Below are 21,304 nucleotides of genomic sequence, written 5' to 3'. Positions count from 1 at the left end.
CTCTCGGTTAGGCCTTTTTAAGTATGTTGGGACTCTGTTCTTAGCTCAGATTCGTGAGTGAATTTACAATTATAGGATTAAGTAATTGTTTTTTCATGCATTAAGGTGATGTGATAAATGGATATGAGATATTTATGTTATCGTTACTTATTAATTGTATACAAGTGATATTGACTCTGTAATTAGTCCACTGAAAATGTATTTCTGTTCTGCGAGTCTGTTAGCATATTGAGTGCACTCTGGCATTTACATTGAAATTTGGGATTTTGGTTTTGAAGAGAAGGAAGACTAATTTTACAGTTTTAACTGTAATACTTCTGTACATCGGTTTATCGCACTATACTATACGTATACCAGCTCAGCTGTAAACATTTACTCGAGTGGCTTTGTTCCACAATTTTGGTGTATAGGGTGGATGGGCCTATTATGGTCCTATGTGGTATGCAAGGTGGATGGGCATACTATAGCCCATATGTGGTGTGTAGGGTGGGCGGAGTGGTGTTTGGCTGGATGGGTGGGATTTTTACTCTATTTCATACATTTCACATTTAGGTATAAGTCTGTCTGTATGGTTGTGGGGTTAATGGTGTAATAATTTGAATAGTCCGACATGTCTTTGTATCTGGTGTGTTTGGAATAATAACTTTATGTTATGTTTGTTAATGGATTACTTGTAAGACTGGTTATTGATATAAGTTGTTCCTTCACTATTTGTGTGTGTATATTGAAAATATTCATTTCAATACTTTATCATTTGCGTTTTCTTTTTTATTTCGAATTCACACTGAGCTCGCGTAGCTTGCCCTTTCTTAGTTCCTTTCTTTCAAGTAATTCTCGTGTTTAGTGTGGGACTCAGTGCATCGGTAATCTCAAAACTTTTACTTGGGTTTTTCTCAATTCGGATTGGACTTATTTAAGTTTCAATAATTTTGTTAAATCATTTTCTATTCCACTGTTAGTAATTTTGTTTTATGAATTATGGTATAAATTACTTTGGTCTGTCTGTTTCGTAAGCGGTTTTGATTATTCTGAAATCGTTGGTTTAAACTTTAATACGTAGTAAGTTTTAAACATTAAACACTAGTTTGTGCTTTGCATCTAAACGGTAAGCATTATGTTTTCCGCTATGAATTATTTTCTTGTAACGCTAGTCTTTTAAATTTCCAAATCTGTTTGAATTCCAAATCGGCATAAAAATTGTTAAACGATTTAGTTCAATTTGAGCAAACCGTATTCAGATTAAGTTTTAAGAAATTCTTTTGTAAAATGTTTTAGGACCACTTCAGTGGTCAATGTAACCTCCGAAATTTGGTCTAAACTCTTAGGTCGGGTTTTGGGGTGTTACAAGTCATTTAACAATTAAAAATTTGTAGGGATTAATTTTTATCATTTTTATGATTTAGTTCTTGTACCTTAATTAGCTATCAAAATGATAAAATTAATGGACTAAACTTTAATTAATCTTTCTACTAACTTCATAAATATTAATAATAATATTTACGAACTCGGTTTATGGAAACGGGGTCCTGGAATCGTAATTTCCAACTTCATTGACTTTACTATTTAAGCAAAATTGTTATACCAAACTTTAATATATTTCTATACCAGTCTTATAAATATTAAGTATTAATATCTATGAACATTGTTTATGGAAATACTTTTCGAAACTGTAATTTTCAAAACCACAGGAAATAGTGGAGGATCTAGGGGGTTGACAGGGTCCCCGGCACCTCCTAAACTGGAAAATTGTCCATTTAGGCCATTTAGAAATTTTAAAATTTTAAATTAGTAAAGGTAAAATTACACGTTGACCCCCTAAAATGATAAAAATTTGATTTAATCCTTTAAAAATTATAAAGATATAGGTTATTAAAAATTAAAATTTAATTTCAGCCCCCTCTAAAAGAATTTTCTGACTTCACCCCTAATTGGAAACCGAGTCGTTACACTCAGCTTCTGTGGGGATAATAATGGAGTACTGGATTTTTTTATTTATTTTATTTGGGTTTATATTAATAAAAACAAATTGATATTTATTATACTTAGTATCCTTTTATATTGGGTAAACTACTTAGTTGGTCACCCAATTTTTAGAATGCTTTCATTTTGGTCATCCAAATAAAAATAATTGCAATTTAATCACCGTTGTTAGAGAAATTTTTTATTTTACTCACCTGAAAAATAAATCCCTAACGAAAAATTATTGTTTGTGCCACATAATCATTTTTTACCATTTTTTATCCTTATTACCACTGTTCATCATCTCATTTCCCTCCATACCACTCGTTTTAAGTTCTTATTTTGAGCCAGATCAAACTTGAAAGAAAATATAAAATGTATTAATATCATACTTAAATTCAACTTAGACCCAAATCAACCTTTAAACACAAACAAACTAAGTCTCGCATGTCTTTGTTGGAGTTCTTAGAAGTTCCAAAACTCATTCGTTTGAATCACATCTATCCCTCCTTATTTTGCATACGATATAAGTGATGACCACATTTGCAATTAATGGTTCAGATTCAATTATGGAAATAATTTTTTTAAATTTTTCTTTTTATATCTTCATAATGTTACAAGATATGTTTGACTAATTTTCATTATTAACATTTGTTATCCTTTTCTTTTGTAGATAAATATTTATTTAATTTGGAATGTAATATGAGCTCCTTTTATACCTTTCATTCCTAAAAGTATTATGTTATGTACATCTTTTTTTCCAAATTTTCATCATAATTGAATTTGTTCAAGGCTTATCATAAGTATTCATGGCAAATAAATAACTCATCCAACAAATTAAATTTTCTTTTTTGGAACCCTAGCTTTGTTTTAATGTATATATGATATACTTTGTATATAGATATTTTAATAATATCTCAATTAAGTTGGTGTATGATTGGCCTCTGAACATAATAACTCAATTCTTAATAAACACATTTGGAATTAAGGTACTAATTACACAAATTTGACAGCATGATGCACCTGAAAAGATTAAGCTAACAAATCGGTGATTTTTAAATAATCACATTCCTACAATGCAAAATCTTTACAATAGGCAGATTGCTTCTACTGCTGTTTGTCCAGTATGCCAACTTGATATTGAATCTGGAGCTCATGCCTTTCGGGATTGTGGGGTGACCAGGATTGTTTGGTCTTGTCTCGACATACAGTAGCCTATAGATCAAAACCAGTGTGAGTTGGGTGTCTGGTTATCCTCTTTGTTGGAGATTAATGGTTCCAAGGTGTGTATACTCGTCCTCTTAACAACATGGGCTTTATGGCATGCTCAGAATAAATTTTATCATGAAAGAGTAAGACAAATGAGTAATGTAATTGTTATATGTATTCTTAGCTATATGCAGAAGCTTCAGGCTTTGGGTGTATGTTGCTCTATCGATTTCGCTAGTTTAGACATTAGTTGGGGTCCTCCCTGCGCTCTTATTGTAACGAATAATTTTGATTCTTAATTTCGGGTACAATAACAGATGGCTGGTTCAGACCATGAACGTTATCTTCTGACAGGTTGACATGTTTGTTGCAAAGGTTATGGCATCAAATCCTCATATGATATCCTTGATTCCGTTGAGTTAAATCCGTTCACTTAATACAATCCTAATTTATATTATTCTCACCATTGTTTCTTCTTAATGATTAATATGATCACTATCAACAAATGATTGTGATAAATTGTTTGTTCGAGAACAAGCAATCCATGGCCACGTTTCATATTTATCAATCCACACAATGCTAAGAGAGGATATCATTAACTCTTTAATTGAGCTATGAATTCCACTATTGTTAGTAAAGTCACGCCATACACAAGTCATGTACCCAACATACCGGCTATGGGCTCGATGATCTTTAAAGCACAAGCCTCCACTTATATCAAAGCACATGAGTTGTAACACCCTTATTTTTTAGCTTAGAAGTTTTGATATTTGTATGTAGAGTGGCTAAATCAAACATTTGAGTTTGTTTCTGCATTTTAGTGTTAGAATTGGCTTGCTAGTCTAGTGATTGGTTGTGTGTTAGTTTAGCCTGGGGTCTTAGGTTCAAGTCCTCAGGTGTGCTTTGAAGGAATTATTTTGATTTAGCACTGTTTTGTTTTAAAAGGGTTAGATATTTACTTTTAATTGTATTAATTTATTTATTTTTATTTTTGGTTTAAAAAAAAGGGGGGGAAGAAAATAGGCAGAAAGTTTTTTACGTTCATTCTCTTCATATCTTTTCTCTTCATTCTCTCTCAATTATTTCGTTTATTTTTCCCACAATTAATTTATTTGTTTAACCTCTTGGATTTTCTTCCGACATTGGTTTTTTTATATTTTTTGTCAACTTGAGCTTCAAGTTCATAGTGAGGTCGTCGACGTGTGTCGGTTGAGTTCTAGGTGTTTTGAACGCAAATGAGGTGTGGGTCCTGAACTCTTCTTTTTCATTATTGAAATACTAAATTGATTTTAGGTAATACAACATAATGAGTGAGTTCTCAACTATATAACTCGGTACTGAACTGCTTTGAAATTCGACAACCCTTTTTGTGTGATTTGGTAGTTGAGCAATTGAGGTTTGTATTGGCTTTAAATAGCATGAATTCGATTTATTGTGGTGTGTTTCTAAAATACTTTGATTAGGGGTCGTTTTAGTGATCAGAAAATGACGCTGTCAGTCGATTTCAGTGTGGTTTCGTGACCACTCGGATGGCCACACGGGGCTGAACCACCCGTGTACAGTTGGAAATTAGGGTTTTTGGGCTAATCTAGGTGCCACACGGCTTGGCCACACTCCCGTGTGACTGATTTGGAGAAATTAGTCAATTTTCACTCAACTGTGTCCCTTGGGCATACAGACATGTATGTTTGGAAATTAGGGTTATGTTATTTAATACCACACGATCTGGCCACAAGACTATATGGCCAATTTAGGAATTTAGGGATCCCACACGGGCTTGTGTTTTGGACACACGGCCGTGTTTGGTCGGCACATAGGCGTGTGAAACCCTCACACAGTTGTGTCTGCCCTGTACTCTATTTTAGCACAAATAGATAAATAGTTACATGGCCTGTTCACACAGATATGTCCCTTGCTCACACAGGTGTATGCCTGAGCCACACGATCGTGTAAAGGTAGTTAAGACTCTGATCAGGGCTTCGACTTATGTATTATTTGTGACTGCTGTGCGGGATATCTGATTCTGAACCCGGTTAGCTGGGGTGTGCATGTCTGTTTCTGTCTGAATGTTTGTCAATGTGTTCATTATTTTTGTGAGGTTGTAAGCATACATGCACTTACATAAAGTATTTTTTGTGTTGGTTGTGAAGAGGAAGAATATTGATTATGATCTAATCTAGAAGTTTAATTGTAACTTATCGGTACAGAGGTTTACCACACTGTACCGCATGTACGTCAGCTTTGCTACGTACTATTATTTGATTTGGTAGTTTAACTATAACATGTTTGTATAGCGGGTAACCGTATTGCACTATACTGCATATATGTCAGCCTTGCTGTGTATTGTTATCTGAGTGGCTTAGTCCACATACATGGTGTGTAGGGTTGGATGGGCCTTTCGAGGTCCTATGTGGTGTGTTTCGTTGGATAAGCTTAAACAACTCTTTTGGGGTGTGATCGGGGGACGGAGAGGTGTTTTGGCTGGATGGTTGGGTTTTTATTACTTGATTGCATTTATACACATCTATTTGAGTGTTCTAAGTGTAAATGTGACATGGTGTGCTTGAATTGTTACGTTCTATTGGGACATTAGTTCCAAGTTTACTTTTTTATTCTGTGTATATCTGTAAGTATGTCTCATCATTGATTTGAGTTCTGTAATTCTGTTATTAGTCACGTGTCGAACTTACACAAGCTCGTGTAGCTCACCCCCTCAATGTTTCCTGTTTCAAGTACATTTCTGAATTCTGATGCTGAACTCAGTATACGGTGGTCTTGGACAACCACGTTTTAGAATAGACTTTAAAATTATTTTCATAAATTCCGTAGTTATAAATAAACGGTTTGAATTGTAAGTTTTATTTTGAATATTGTGGTACGAAACGTTGTGTTATACGTACGTAAGTGTCTTTTGGGACTAAAATTTTTGTGACATTGGGAGTTTACAACATAGAGCTTTACATAACTTAAATACCGTTTGTTTCCTAACTGGTTAAACTAATTTTTTTTCCTACGATCATTTCGGTGATCAATGTAACCTTCGAGATTCGATCTAAACTTCTAGGCCGGGTTTTGGAGCGTTACATGTGTTGCATAAACATGGTTAGTGACTAAAACAGGATTTAGGTAAACCACATCATGAACGTCACAAGTGAATTAATTTACAAACGAATTCAGAATTAACTCATTTTGGGTCCAATCCAATGTATCATTCTACCAATGAATACATCTATATCTCTATACATGTAGTCAACTGCTCCGATAATCAAGACTAATCATCTCCCCGATTGGAATTGTAAACGACATAATTGTAACGCCCCAAAAATATGAATTTTTGTTTGTTAATTGTACCATAATTAAGTTTTTTTTTTTGGTGGTTAAGTGCATTGATTGTGTCTTGGAGGTATTGGGTTTAAATCTTTTTTTTGGTAAAATTCAAATTTTTTTTTGTCCTGTGCTTATCTCTATTGCTCAGCTTAGGTAATATTTTTGTTCAATCTATGACAAGAATGAGCTTGCTGATTCAGTGGTAAAATGCTTGTGAGTGTATTTATGGTCTTGAGTTTGAATCCCAGTGTGAGTAAGTTGGATTATTTTTGCTTGTCTGCTTGTGTCGCCTATTTTTGTGAAGTTTTAGTCAAATTTGAACTTTGGTAGTTTTTGGATGTGGGAAAAGTAGTAGGGTGGTGGTTTGACAGAATTAAGTTTGTTGGGATTGTTAATATATAATTTTATTTTATTTTATTTGAAATAATCAAGATATTTTTCTTCTTTTTCCAAAAAATATTTTTCCCAATTTTCACGATTTATTTTCTCCGTAAATTCCCATGTTTCCTTTTCTTCCTTTTTCTACATCAGTTTCATCCTCTTCTTTGTTTTGCTTTTCTTCTATTTTTCTTCATCGTGTGGGTTTTGTGGTTCGGTAGTGAAAGTTAATTGAAAAGTGGAACTCGAATTTGTGCGTAAGTAATGTCTTCCCTCTTTTTCTTTTCGGAGAGTTTCGTTTTTTAGAAGTTTAGTTTTATTAATAAGTGATTGTGTGTTTAATCGTGTTAGTTGATTGTTTTATTTAGGAGAAACTCATGAAGCAAAGAATTCACCGACAATTTAAGATTTGGGGAAGTTCTATTCGTTCGAAAGTAAACATTTCTATCAATTTAGGATTGTTTTGGCTGTTTAGGGGTTAATCAGTTGTGGTTGGGTTAGTATTTTAGGAAAATTGAAGCTGTTAATCACTTAATCGTTGCGCAGTAGAGGGTTGATTTGCTGAATATTTGATGTTCTAGGTGCTCGAATACTAAATTTTTGGATTCGCATCGAAATCGAGTCAAGTGTGTATCAAGAAACACGAAAAATAGCGAATGACAAAAGCCGAAAAATTACACAGTCGACGCCACACGATCGTGTGGTAGGCCGTGTGTGACACATGGCCATGTGCTGGACTATATGAGGCACACGGTCTGGACTATTGGCCACACAGACTGGCCATTTAGGTCGTGTGGGCCATATGGGGATGACGGCCCAAAATTTTAAATTTTTCTTTATGACCGTAAACATCATTTGGATTGATCGTAGGCCTTCCGTAGGCTCGGTTTGTTATTAATTAAGCTATAAAACATGACTGCTGACCATCTATTAGCGTAAATTTGATATAAATACATATGTTTGAAATGATATAAGACAGGTAAAACTTGTACTATGTTATGTATAGTCTGAAAACTGTTATATATGTTTTGAATATGTCATTATAATCTTGTACATCGTTAGCATATCTGATATCTATTAGTTCTGCATTTGCATCTAGGATGGGATTTGTTATATGGAGGAAGTGTGGGTAGTTTAATAACCTACCATATTTGGTGGCTCAACCACATATATTTCTGTGAACAACAATAAATCACCTAATAAACTGGCAGCTCAACTGCAAATATTCTGAGAAGTGTCATACCGACATTATGTGGTGTGTATGGTTGGATGAGTATATAATACCCCATATGGTGTGTTCGCATGGTCGGGGATGGTGTGTAGCAGATGGAGGTAGGATTATATTTCTACATCTGTTATGTTTTGAAAAACAATGTTTTTGACATATATATATAAATTTATAACTAACTGACTTCTGTATGATTTGTTACACACTGAGTTACAAAACTCACTTTCTGTTGTCTGTCACTTTTAGGTAATCCTCAGACTTAGGTGGGTCATTACTACGGGAGCTCAGTTATAATAATCTTTCCGTAAATTTAATTTAGGTTTGAGAGTTTAGTAAATTTTGGACTGTTTTGGTTTTGAACTTTATTTCTATTTTTCTCATGATGTTGTTTAAACGTTTTATCGACAATGTTCATCTTTCTACAAAATAAGGAATTTCAAAAGTACAAACTGTGCTTTCCAAATTTCAACTTCCTAAGAATTTCTGCTGCAAAGTTATACGTATTTAGAAAAATGTAAACAAACAACATTTTTGTTAAATCATTTAAGTGAAATATGTTTTCAACTAATCCTAATTTTTGTGTAATAAGAGCTTACAACATATTTTCAAAAACAAACGAACTCTAATTATCAAATGATTTTCAGTAACATCTCCAGATCCAGCCTTAACGTCTAGGTCAGATTTGGGGTGTTACAATAATAATCCTTCTTAGTATTTGAATCAAATGCTCACTTCAATTATTTTACGAGATTATAGACTTATTTAGATTATATACTGAAGTAAGTTGTCTTTCTCGCAATGTAAATGTTCTTACAATGTCACTTATCTTCAGTTTGAACTTAGACAATCAATTAGCTAATATTTATTTGTCACAATTTCACTATGCATGCAAAATATAAAAGACAGAAATACAAAAAACATAATAGTGAAATTCGAAATTAACTTTATTTATTCATTGTTCAAATAAATAGAAAACAGTTACATGTTCATTACAGTATGGGCACATTTCCTAACATAGAGGACACAAGTGAATTGGTTAAAGATGGGAGATAGAAACATAATTTTCTTTTGTAATTTTTCTTATCAACCTAAACGTATGAATCGTATTGGCATCTTGCAATATAAAGATGGGAATATAGCTATGGTTGAACTTGATATGGAAGAGATTGTACGAAATTATTTTAAGAACCTTTTCTCTACAAAAAGGATTGGTGATACAAAACATATTCTAGCCGATGTGGACAAGTTCATTTTAGATAGCATGAATCATATGTTGACAAATAGATATACGAATGAGGAGGTTTATTTGGCTCTAAAAGGGATGGGTCCAACAAAAGCGTTAAAGGCATATGGTTATTCGACCATTTTCTTTCAAAAATTTTGGCACATCATTGAAGGAGAAGTCAGTTCCTTCTATTTAGGAGTTTTGAATGAAGGTAAGGTTTTGGGACCTCTCAGTATAACCAATAGTGTATTCATACCGAAAGAAGCCCATCCGATGAATTTAACGAATTTTATGCCGATAAGTCTCTATACAGTTCTCTATAAAATGATTTCAAAGATAGTTGCCAGTCATTTTTAGAAAGCATTAGAATGATGTATTGATGAAGCTCAAAATGCATTTGTGTCGAGCCATTTGATAACGGATAATTTTCTCCTAGCTTATGAAATTTTTCACACTTGTAGGCAAAAATGAACAGGGAGTAAAGGTTTTATGACGCTGAAATTGGACATGAGTAAAACATATGATCGAATAGAGTGATTATTTTTTAGGAGTATGATGCTACAAATGAGATTTGCTAATTCATGAGTAGAGCTTATTATGCAATGCATAACTACTGTCTCGTATTAAATTGTAGTTAATGGAAAAGTTGGAGAGGTTTTTAGACCTACGATTGGGAGATCCGTTAAGCCCTTTTCTATTTCTGATATGTAATGAAGGTCTCTCGTCTCTTATGATATTAGTTGTGAAGGAAGGTTTGTTAAAATAGGCTAAAGTATGTAGAAGGGGACCTCAAATCTCTCATTTCATGTTTGTTGATGATTGTATTTTGTTTGGAGAGGCTACTGATATGAGGGCTCATATTCCAAAAGATATACTTAGGGAGTATGAAGTATGTTCTAGGCAGAGTATTAACTACGAAAAGTCAATTGTGTTCTATAGTTCAAATACTTCTAATAGGGCAAGTGGGATAGTTTCGCAAATCCAGAATGTTAGAAGCTTAACGAATTCGAAGAAGTATTTGGGTTTGCTAAAAATGGTAGGACGGATGAAGAGACTGTCTTTTCAATTACTAAAGGATCATATCAAGAAAAAGATCGATAATTGGAGTACTAGATAGTTTTCACAAGGCAGAAAAGAGATTTTTTATAAAAGTTTTTCTATAAGGAATTCTGACGTATTCAATGGCTTGCTTTTTGCTACCAAAGTCACTTTATGGGGAATTGGAGCGTATAATGGAGAAATTTTGGTGGCAAAAAGGACATGGAAAATGGGGCATCCATTGGTGTGAGCGGAAATCGCTATGAGAATGAAAAGAGAATAGGGGTTTGGGTTTTAGATGTTTAACAAAATTTAATTTAGCTTTACTTGTAAAACAGGGTTAGAGACTAATTAATTATTTGAATTTGTTGTTAGCCTGTACTCTAAAAGCTAAATATTACCCAGATAATGATTTTTTAAGTGTCAGATTGGGAAATATTCCTTCTTATACCTAGAAGATTGTATGGGCGGCTAAAGGCAAGATACTAGAATGAAAATTCCAGTGATGGATGCTGCAAGGGTACCGAGGGTAGTAGACTACAATATACAAAATATTGTTATTAATTCAGGCATTAGTGTGGTTGCAGATTTGATAGATGATAATTCCAAAGATTGGAAAATAGAAGTAGTGAATAATACCTTCTATGAAAGCGATGCTAACAAAATTTTACGTATTCCACTAGAAAATGTGTCACACGATGATTTTATGGTGTCGAGAGGGGAAGCATCAGGGGAGTATACTGTACGTAGCAGATATAAGCTGCTTCTACAAGGTATCATAGACCCTATTGCTAATTACAATTAAAACAACTATATGTTGTTTTATAAAAAAACTTTGGAGATTGAAACTACCTTCAAAACTAAAAATTACAATTTGGAGAATTCCCATGAACTTTATACCTACTCTCAGTAATCTACATTATAAGAGACTAGTTGAACGACAATGTATCCAAAATGCGTAGGTGAAGTAGAGAACAGAGAGCATGTATTTCGTGATTATCTTACAATAAAGGAAATTTTACATAGATTGAATTTTGTTTGGCCATAATTGGTGACAAGTTCAGAGTGCATGGAATGGTTTACCTGGATATTTAAAGAAAATTCTACCAAGCGGTGTCAACTTTTTTACTATGCATTATGGGTAATTTGGACAGAAAGGAACAAGTTTTTGCATGAAGGAAAACAAAAACCATGACAAGCAATAGTAGATTTCATTACGAATTACATACGAAAACTAGATGGGATGGGGAAAAAGTTACCTGGTAGGGGATCGGAGATTGAGCGGTAGAGAATACCAGAGTGGCCTAATCTCAAAATAAATTTTGATGTCACTTTTAACAAATAAGAAAGCAGATCCTGTTTGGGCATTATGATAAGGGATTCAAATTGAGGGGCTCTAGGGTCTAAAACAGTGCCAAACAATAACATGCCTTTGGCGTTTGCAGCAAAACCTCTCGCATGTGTTTAGGCGGTTCAAATGTGATTGGAATTAGGTTTATCGGTGGTGGAAGTTGAAGGCGATGCACTGTCAGTAATCAATAAGAGTCAAAGTAATGGGTTGGACAGATCAGAAATAGGTGCATACATAAAGGATATTCAACAATTGAAGAGGGGCTTTCAAAGATGTTGGTTTAAACATACTCCAAGAATGGACAATAGGGTAGCACATGCATTAGCCACATAAGGTTTGAAGAGAGGGGAACATATTTACCTAAGAAGTGAAGTGCCCGAATATAGTGTGTTCTTGCTAGAAAATGACCGAAGATAGGTAAGAACGCCGAACTGAGCTGCCTTTAGAGAAATGGTTCAAGTTGGATGAAGAGGCCAAAGAAAAAGGAGAGCTTAGAAAAGGAAGAAAAGTCAAAACTCCCTCAGGAACTGTAGGCTCCGTTCTTCTTTACGTTTTAAATGGACTTTTGCGTTAAAAAGTCCTTTTCTCTTAAAAGGAACGAAGAACGGCCTCCATTTTCTCAAAAAAATCACCATCTAAAATGTGATTTTCTCCAAATGGAGAAGCTAAAAATTTCACCATCTAAAAAGCTTGAAGTGCTTTTGGCTGATAAATGACCAAATTAACCTGTCTTCTCCCCCTTGGAAAAACGTTCTTTCCTCTGCTGTGAAAGTTCTATACCCATTTTTTTCACATTTCGCTGTGAAAGCTCCTTCCTATTCTTTGTTCCTTTTCCGCAGGTGAGTTTGTTTTCTTCTTCTTCTCTTTAATTATTAATTATGCTTTGTTTTTATTTACTTTTTAATTTTGGCTTTTGTGCCTCTTTTTCTTTACTGCTTTGTGCCTCTACTACTGCTTTGCTTTGCCTCTTTTGTTTTGTGCCTCTTTTGCTCGCTTTGTAACTCTTCCAAGCTATTTTAGTTGATAAGAAGAGAAGAAATATAGACTAAATCAAAATTCGTATCCAAATTCCATATCATTGCTAAACTTTCTGTATCTTTTGTATTTAAAAGTTCTGATGATGTTCTTTTTAATTGTTTCTAGGATTTAGCTTTACGATAAGAAACATTACTAATTACTCGAATTCAAGCTCTCCAATCTATTGTTGATATTTCGATACCGAAAATTAATTATATAAATGATCATAAAATTACATTCGATGGTTGGATTTTGCAATGAATCTCCGAATATTTAACAATTATTGTTATTTTTGAATGAATGAAACTTTCTTTCTTATGCACGAAAAATTGTTGTATTTTTTGGATTTTTTTTAATTTTAGTAGGAAAAAAGTATGATTAATTCAGTTAAGTGATATTGCCATTAGACAGATAGCTCTTTGTAGTTGATTATCTAAATGTTGCCACCTCTAGAAATCATGGAACAAAAGCTTGCTGCACAACATGTGGAAATGCAGAGACTTGGTACAGAAAACCAGAGAACAGCTGCTACCAATGGGACATTGAGACAGGAACTTGCTGCTGCACAGCATAAGTTACAGATCTTGCATGCTCAGATAGGAGCTGTAACATCTGAAAGAGAACAACAAATGACGAGCCTTACGGATAAAATAGCTAAGATGGAAGCAGAACTGCAAGCAGCTGAGCCTGTTAAGGTAGAGTTGCAGCAAGCACACTCTGATGCTCAGAATTCAGTGTTCTCTTTATGTTATAAGCTGGACATTATTATAATAGATTGTTCTTTCAATTTTAAAATTGTATAAGCAAAATGAAATGGACTAGGATACTGCAAATGAGTAATCACTTTGATAATAAGTATTATTTAATGAAATCTTCTACATATTCCTTAAAGTTTTTGTCATTGAGTTTAAGTGGATTATAAGTTCAATTGTATTTATTGTTCTAGAGGCTACACTAGGTATCAACTTTAGCACGATGACTTGTTTAATTATTGGTTATATTCTTATTTCTTTTAATGCTTGCATGCTTTTGATTACCAATGCTTGCCCCTAGAGTGTTGTATTCTTTGCTTTATCTGACGATGGGGCTGCTAATTAAGGGCAGTTGTTTGAGGCTTTGAACATCTCTACACTTTGGGACCTGCCTGCAATTTTGGTCTGCGAGAATAATCATTGTGAGCAATTTGAATTGGAATGAAATTTTATTGGTCTATTAAATTTTTGTGGACTTTATTTATTTCATGTAAAAGATGGTATGGGGACGACTGAGTGGAGAGCCGCAAAGAGTCCTACTTACTACAAACGTGGGGATTATGCTCCTGGTTTGAAGGTGAGACTTGGTTGGCTAAGAGATAAATAGTGGTTGTAATTTGTTGGTTCTTTAGTATTGTTATTATGATTATTAAGTAAATGAGGATTATGTATGTGATGTTGAAGTGACTATGACCAGTAGATGTCGTAAGAGTGACAGTGGATGGTAAAAAACTGTGATAGTTGTGATTTTGGGACATGTGAGATGCTTCTGCTGGTTTTATATTGTTGTTTTGTTCTCTTATCCTTTTATTTAAGAAACTAAACATTTGAATGAAGTTTTAGAAAAGCAGAATCTCAAGGGATTTTTCCTACTTATACTATCGGTCTTTAATATTTAAGTTTGTTTTCTTCTAAGGTGTAAGGCATTGATACAAAAAGAATGCCTTCTAGCAAAACTTTAAAGCAACAACCTCTCTGGTCAGCTTAAGAAGCGTAATTTTTTTTTTGACAAAACATGTCTTAGGAGAATGCATGCTTAAAATTCCTTTTCTCCAGACGGTAGACATTGATGTATTTTTTAACTTCAATTCTATTTGTTATGTGTTTCATATCTTCTAGGTGGATAGAATGGATGCTCTTGCTGTGAAGCAAGCTTTCACGTTTGCCAAAGAACATGCTTTGAAGAATGGACCAATTGTAAGTTTATTCATCCTGCTATTACCTGTTTTTCATTTTTTTCTTTTTAATAATCTTTTATTGTGCTTATTTTCTGGCCATTTTCCACATGCGAATACTTCCTTATTTAAAGGTGTGAATCTACCACATCAACTTGAGAAAACTTTGGCTTTCTTCATCACTCATTTTAGTGTTTGTGTAAATTGTGTTATCTTCCTTATGCCTAAAGCTGTTAGAGAATCAAATCCCCTGCTACATGATTGATCATGCTTGAACAAACTCCATAATTACATGCTTAACCTTATAAGTTAATTCTACTAGTCACCTCTAAAATTAGTAAACTCATAGAATATGTTATTGTTTCTCTTCTACACTATGACTGAGAGATACATGCTTCATTTTGAACTTTTTCTGATTAATCAATATTTGATTTACAACATTTGAGCACCAAGCGACAGAATACAACACTTTGTTGGAATATTGTGCTTGTTTCAAACTATTTTATGCTTGTGGTACTGAAGACATAGATCTGAAAGAAAACCCGACGCTCTCCCTCCAAAGTGTTGATGAAATCATGAAAATAGTTGAAGAGGCCAAAGTTTCCCCTAGAGTATCACGGCCTATCAAAGGCTTTGGCTAGGGTGGAGAAGAAGATGGGGATGCAAAGGAAGAAGATGCAAAGGAAGACGAAGAAGAAGACGAAGAAGATGAGTATGAGAAAACGATAAAAGAGGTACATGCCAGTGGAGAAATTCACTTCTCTTAAGGAAAAAAGAGAGTAATATATGGTTTCCAAATGTTGGAGCTTTGGTGTCTTTTAGTGCTTACATATGTTCTTATAAATATGATGTCAGTTTTTCGCACTTGGACCTGGGTGTTGAATAAACAACCTGTAAATTAGTGTGTTTTGGACAAGTAGTTTGTGCAGTCTCTAATATGATTTTGTAGGGTGTATTGGTACTGATTAGGTAGGTGGAAACTACAGGGATTTGAACCCTGCCTAGTTGGTAAGTTGGGTAAATGTAGTGGTCTACACTTTTTAGAGTAAAATGGAAGATCTGTCATCTGTGAGTCCTATAAGTTTGATTTCTTCCATCATAAAGTGGTATGTTATGTCTAGAGTTGCGACTCCATAAAATTTAAGAAATTACCAATATAATTTTTAAGTAACATTTTCATCCTAACAATCTTCTTTCCATGAAATTTTTTTTTTTTGCGTTCTTCATCAGACAGTCTCGACTTTCATTTTCATATGCTTATCAAATATAAGTATTGTATTAACCAAATCATTTATTGAATATAACCAAATCATTTTCATATGCTTATCAAATATAGCATCTAGTTTAATGAATTCACTTTAAATTGTAAATGCTATTGACAAATTTTTAGTATTTATATTTGGTATATAAATATTATCCCTTTTAAAATTTTAATCCAAATATATGTAATATTTTAATTGTTAGGTTTATATTTTCTATGTTATGTTAGTATATAATATGAGTTATATATTCAAATACATTTTAAAATAAAATAATACAAATGTGTTAAAAGCATTAATTAAAAATAAAAATAATTTTATAATAATACAATCGTGTCAATATCTAATTACAAATATTTAATTTTATATTTAAATATTTAAATATAGTTTATATATTCTAATTAAAATTTATAAATAATTAATATTAATTACTTAGAAATATTTAAAATTAATATTATATATTAAAATATTAACAATAAGTTATAATAAATTATTTTTTATATTTTTGCTAAAATATCATAATATTAACTAATTTGAACATTATTTAAATACATATTTGTTACTTTATAATCTCATGTCTAAAATGGACATTTTATTCTTCAAAAGCACTTTTTGACAGCAATGTCAAACACTCAAATTTCTCAAAAGTACTTCTCAAAAGCACTTCTCAAAAGTACTTCTGAAAAGTACTTCTCAAAAGCAATGAAGAACTGGCCCGTAATCGATTGAGGTCTGGTTGGGTGGCTTAGAAGCTTCTTGAGCACGATAGTTCATATTTTGACTGGATATTTTTTTTACCCAGACTGAGCTTCTTGACCGGACTGAGCTGTAACCGTTGTTTTGCCCAATGAACTGGTCTTGGGCTTTGTTTTATTTATTAATAAAATTCAATTTGTTTAATTTCAAAAAAAAAAAGAAAGGCTATAGATAATTTTAAGTATTGTGTATATGTTGTATATTTGATAAATTTTGTAATTGATCTTTCCTTTAGTAGGTAATTTCATTTCTAATTCACAACTTTCTTTTAAATTGATCATATTATTTTAATAGTTCACTGAGTTTATATGTTTTAATTGTATGTATTCTTATAGATTTTAAATACTAAGCATATTCGTTCAAATTACCGGTTAATATAAATTAAAATTTATATCAATATTCACAATTTTTGTACTAATATAATTTAAGGTAAACTATCTAGTTGGTCACTCAACTTTTTAAGGAGCTTTCATTTTGGTCACCCAAAATGAAATTTTTGCAATTTCGTCACTCAACTTCTAGGGCGCTTTCATTTTAATCACCCTACTATTAAATCTCTAATGGTAGTTAACTTGTACACACCACTTTATGTTCACACTTTCATTTTGGTCACCCAAAAATATCATTTTTATAATATTGATCGAGGTAAAAAAAACATTAAGGATTAAAGTAAAAAAATGGTAGGAACTAAAATAATGTTTTAAAATGGTCAAATTGTACTTTTTACCCCATTGCTGAAAGTTCTAAATTTTTTTCAATATTAAAATTTTAAATTTCAAAACATTAAAATCAATTAAATGAGTTATTGAAATTTTTATCCCTTGCAATTAATCAAATTAATTAATTTTATATTTCATGCCAAATAAAACTCAAAATTTTCTTATCACTTCTTTACTCAACGAAAAACAAGCAATTAATTCAATTAATTGCAATAATTTTTCTTTGTTTTTAGCTTAGTATGGAATAGTCGAGATTATATAATAAATTTAAGTTTCGAAAAAATTATTAAATATGAGTTATCGAGTTTATTTAATTAAGAATAATATGGAAACAGAAAATAAAATTTTAAAATTTAGAAGGAGATATTTCAATATTACAAGAACCAATCGATTAATATTATCAACTGACAAAAATTTCAACAATTTATTTAATTGATTTTATATTTTGAAATTTAAATTTCAATATTGAAAAAAAATTAGAATTTTTGGCAATGTGATAAACAAGTACAATTTGAACTTTTTAATACATTATTTTAGTTTCTACCATTTTTTCACTTTAATCCTTATTTTTTACCCCAATCAATACTTTAAAATGGATTTTTTTTTTATGGTGATCAAAATGAAAACGACCTAAAAGTTGGGTGACCAAAATAAAAGCGAAAACATGATATAATGTAACACCCATAACCCGATTCGGTCATTAGACTCGAGTTTTTAGAATGCTACAGTGATAACCGGAATAGAACACATTCAAATCACATTGATTATCCAAAAATAAACATAGAATACTTCATAAATGCAAAATTATTGCTCAAATTTAACAAAAATCATACAAACATAATCAATTCAATTTATGATTAACAAATACGTCATTTCTCAGATTATGTATGCTCAAATACCATCCAGAATTTAACTAGGATTAATTTGCAGCATTTCCAAAATTTTAGTTCAATTATAAATCAAAACAATTCAGAGCTCAATTTTAATCATCATAAATCAATAGTCAATCATTATTCATAGCATATATGTGAAAACGGAACTTAAATCGGGTCCACAGACCTTAAAAGTAGTTTGGAAACAAACATGAATTAATCTAAAACAAAATAGAAAAATGTGGAAAAATTTGAAAACAAGGATCACATGGCCATGTAACAGAGCCCAGGTCATGTGGCAAAACCGTGTACAGTTCGAAGTTAGGGGCACACGACCGTGTCTCCAGAGCCGTGAATAGCCTGATACCGTGTGGAAAAACATGTACCTAAAAATCAATAAGGCACACGGCCATGTGAGGAGGCCGTGTGAGGTACACTGCCATGTGGCAAACTGTGTCCCAGACGTGTGCAACCAAAATGACTTCAAAAACAAGTAATTTCAAACACCATTTCTTAGGTATCAAACCCAACCATTTCCAACCATTTCCACAAATTCAAAACACATTCAAACATGTCAAAAACATACTAAAAACATTGAACCTAAGTGCCTAATCAATGTACCCTCATTACTACCACAATTCAAACATTTAAAATCCAAATCACATACATCATTTCCCAAAACACAAAACATGTATCTATCAAGCATTTCATAACTTTAAACCACAATCAAAACCAAACTTGGAAAGGTATGAATCTTACCACCTATATACATATAGTTAAAACATACAAAAAGAGCCAAATAAACACAACCACAACATCACATAACAAAAAGCATGGAACAACATGTCTAATAACATGTGAATTTGAATTCCTAGTACATGCCACTTATAACCTAAATCAATCACAATTTATAGCAAGTCGATAAATGGATAGTGTGAGCTCTGACTTGAACTTCCAACCGACAGAAACTTTTGACGATCTACGGGAAAAACAACACAACGGATGTAAGCAAATATTTGCTTAGTAAGAACGTATTAAAATTAAACTTTAACTTACCGTAAAGGTTGTAACTTAAACATTGTTGCAATTAAAATTTATAAATAAGGCCATGAGTTCATTATTAACCTATACATATCACAAGTCTCACCAGGTTAGTGAGTTCACATATACGAAACTTATAACTTTATCATGTCATAAAAATATACAAGTAAACACATATGATACACCATTCATTCAATATTTATTCATTTAACAATTCACATTTCCATTTTAAGTGTTCATTTCAAATGTCCCTTCTTACATATCTATCCATATAAACATTTCATATAACACTTCATATAATTATTTCTATATAACCGCTTCATATAGGTATTTCATTTATTTGTTCTCGTATAACTTATTCATATAACCAATTCTTTTAATCATTTCACATAACCATTTCAGATAACCAATTCATATAATCATTTTGTATAGCCATTTCAAAGTGTTAACCTTAACACAACAATTCCAAGTCAGTAAACAACAATATATGGATATTTAGAATTCGTTTTTTATCCATTTTAATGAAACAATTTATCATTGCACAATATTTGTTTTTCCGATGAAACTTTGTAAAAGAACTTAATACATAAGTCCAGGAAATAGATGATGCTCATATGAGCCAATTAGATACAGAAATATATGTGTCAGGTTACCCATCTGGGCTACACCAGTAACAACACAGAAAATAGTCTGGCCAGGGCTATGTATACATGTAAGGTTACCAGTCCAGGCTAAACCTTTAAAATGACAACGGATTACCAGTCCAGGCTAAATTTGTGTCACATGTATATCCAAGTCCGTAACAAATGTTGGAGTTCGGTCCAGAACGGGAATCATTTAGAAATATCATGTATGAGACTTTTACTCGATCCATCAGAATTATCGCAAAATTCAATTAAATACCAACTAGTCTGATTTCCATTTTAACAATATATATAATTAACCATAGTTAACAACAATTTGTAACTATAGAAAGAAGAACGAACTTACCTAGACAAAAACGATTGCGAAAAGAAGGCCGACGAATAATCCATTAATTTAACTTTTCCACGATTCGAGTCCGTTTGTCTGTTTCTTGATCTAAAAAATAGTTTTCATTCAATTAATCCATTCAAACATTTCAAACATTTACACTTAAACGTATAAGCCCTTTTAATATAAATTTAAAAAGTACCCCTAAACTTTATACTTTTATTCAATTTAGTCCCTAAACCCGAAACTTTTAAATTGATCACCATTTAACCAATTCAATGCTAGTTGAATTTTATATAATCCCTATTTATCCCACATTTATCACAATCTCACAATAATTTCAAGAATTTTTACTATTTTAACAACACAGTCCCTAAATAAAAAATTAACAAAATTTACTTAATCAAATAGTCCTTAAATATTTCATAGCTTCCAAATCCAACCATTTCTATCAAAACATATAAGATTCAATGACAAGTTTAGAAATATTTAACAGTTTTGAAAGCGGTGGTACGAATTAGTTAAATTAAGCTGCAATGATCTTAAAAACATAAAAATTATGAAAAACAGAATTCAAATCGACTTAGCCGAATCTTCAAACCCAACAATGGAGTTTCGGTCATCCACAATGAAAAATGAAGATGATATTTATTTTATTATTTTATCTTACTTTATCTTTTTATTTAATTACCAAAATGCCATTAATTTACATATTTTTAAACTAAAGCATATATACATACCGTCCAACATTTTAAGTATGGTTAAATTATCATATAAATCCATTCAATTATGTTTTTGTAATCAATTAACCCTTTTAAACTAATAACGATTGGTTTTGTGATTTTTACAATTTAGTCTTTTTACTTAATTATCTATCTAAACGTTAAAATTTTCTAACTAAATTTTAATATACCTATATAATCACTCCGTAAATATTTAATAAAAATATTTACAAGCTCAATTTACAGAAATGAAGTCCCGAAACATCATTTTTCAAAACCACTTGACTTTAGGGACAACCAACTT

General features: G+C 32.1%; 1 long non-coding RNA gene across 3 annotated transcripts; it reads left to right on the top strand.

The window, feature by feature from the left end:
* Positions 1–11,588: 11,588 nt before the first annotated feature.
* LOC105784008 (uncharacterized) lies at positions 11,589–15,830 on the top strand. Of its 3 annotated transcripts, none has more exons than XR_008192884.1 (4): positions 11,700–12,554; positions 13,186–13,427; positions 13,837–14,061; positions 14,604–15,830. It is a non-coding gene; the product is annotated as an uncharacterized LOC105784008 (long non-coding RNA). The 3 variants fall into 3 exon arrangements; XR_008192883.1 differs by having other exon boundaries at positions 12,283–12,554; positions 13,982–14,061; XR_008192882.1 differs by having other exon boundaries at positions 11,589–12,554; positions 13,186–14,061.
* The last annotated feature ends 5,474 nt before the right edge of the window (positions 15,831–21,304 follow it).

Source organism: Gossypium raimondii, chromosome 13 (assembly GCF_025698545.1).
Source record: "Gossypium raimondii isolate GPD5lz chromosome 13, ASM2569854v1, whole genome shotgun sequence".
NCBI lineage: Eukaryota > Viridiplantae > Streptophyta > Magnoliopsida > Malvales > Malvaceae > Gossypium > Gossypium raimondii.
This window is presented reverse-complemented; position numbering and strand designations above follow the sequence as displayed.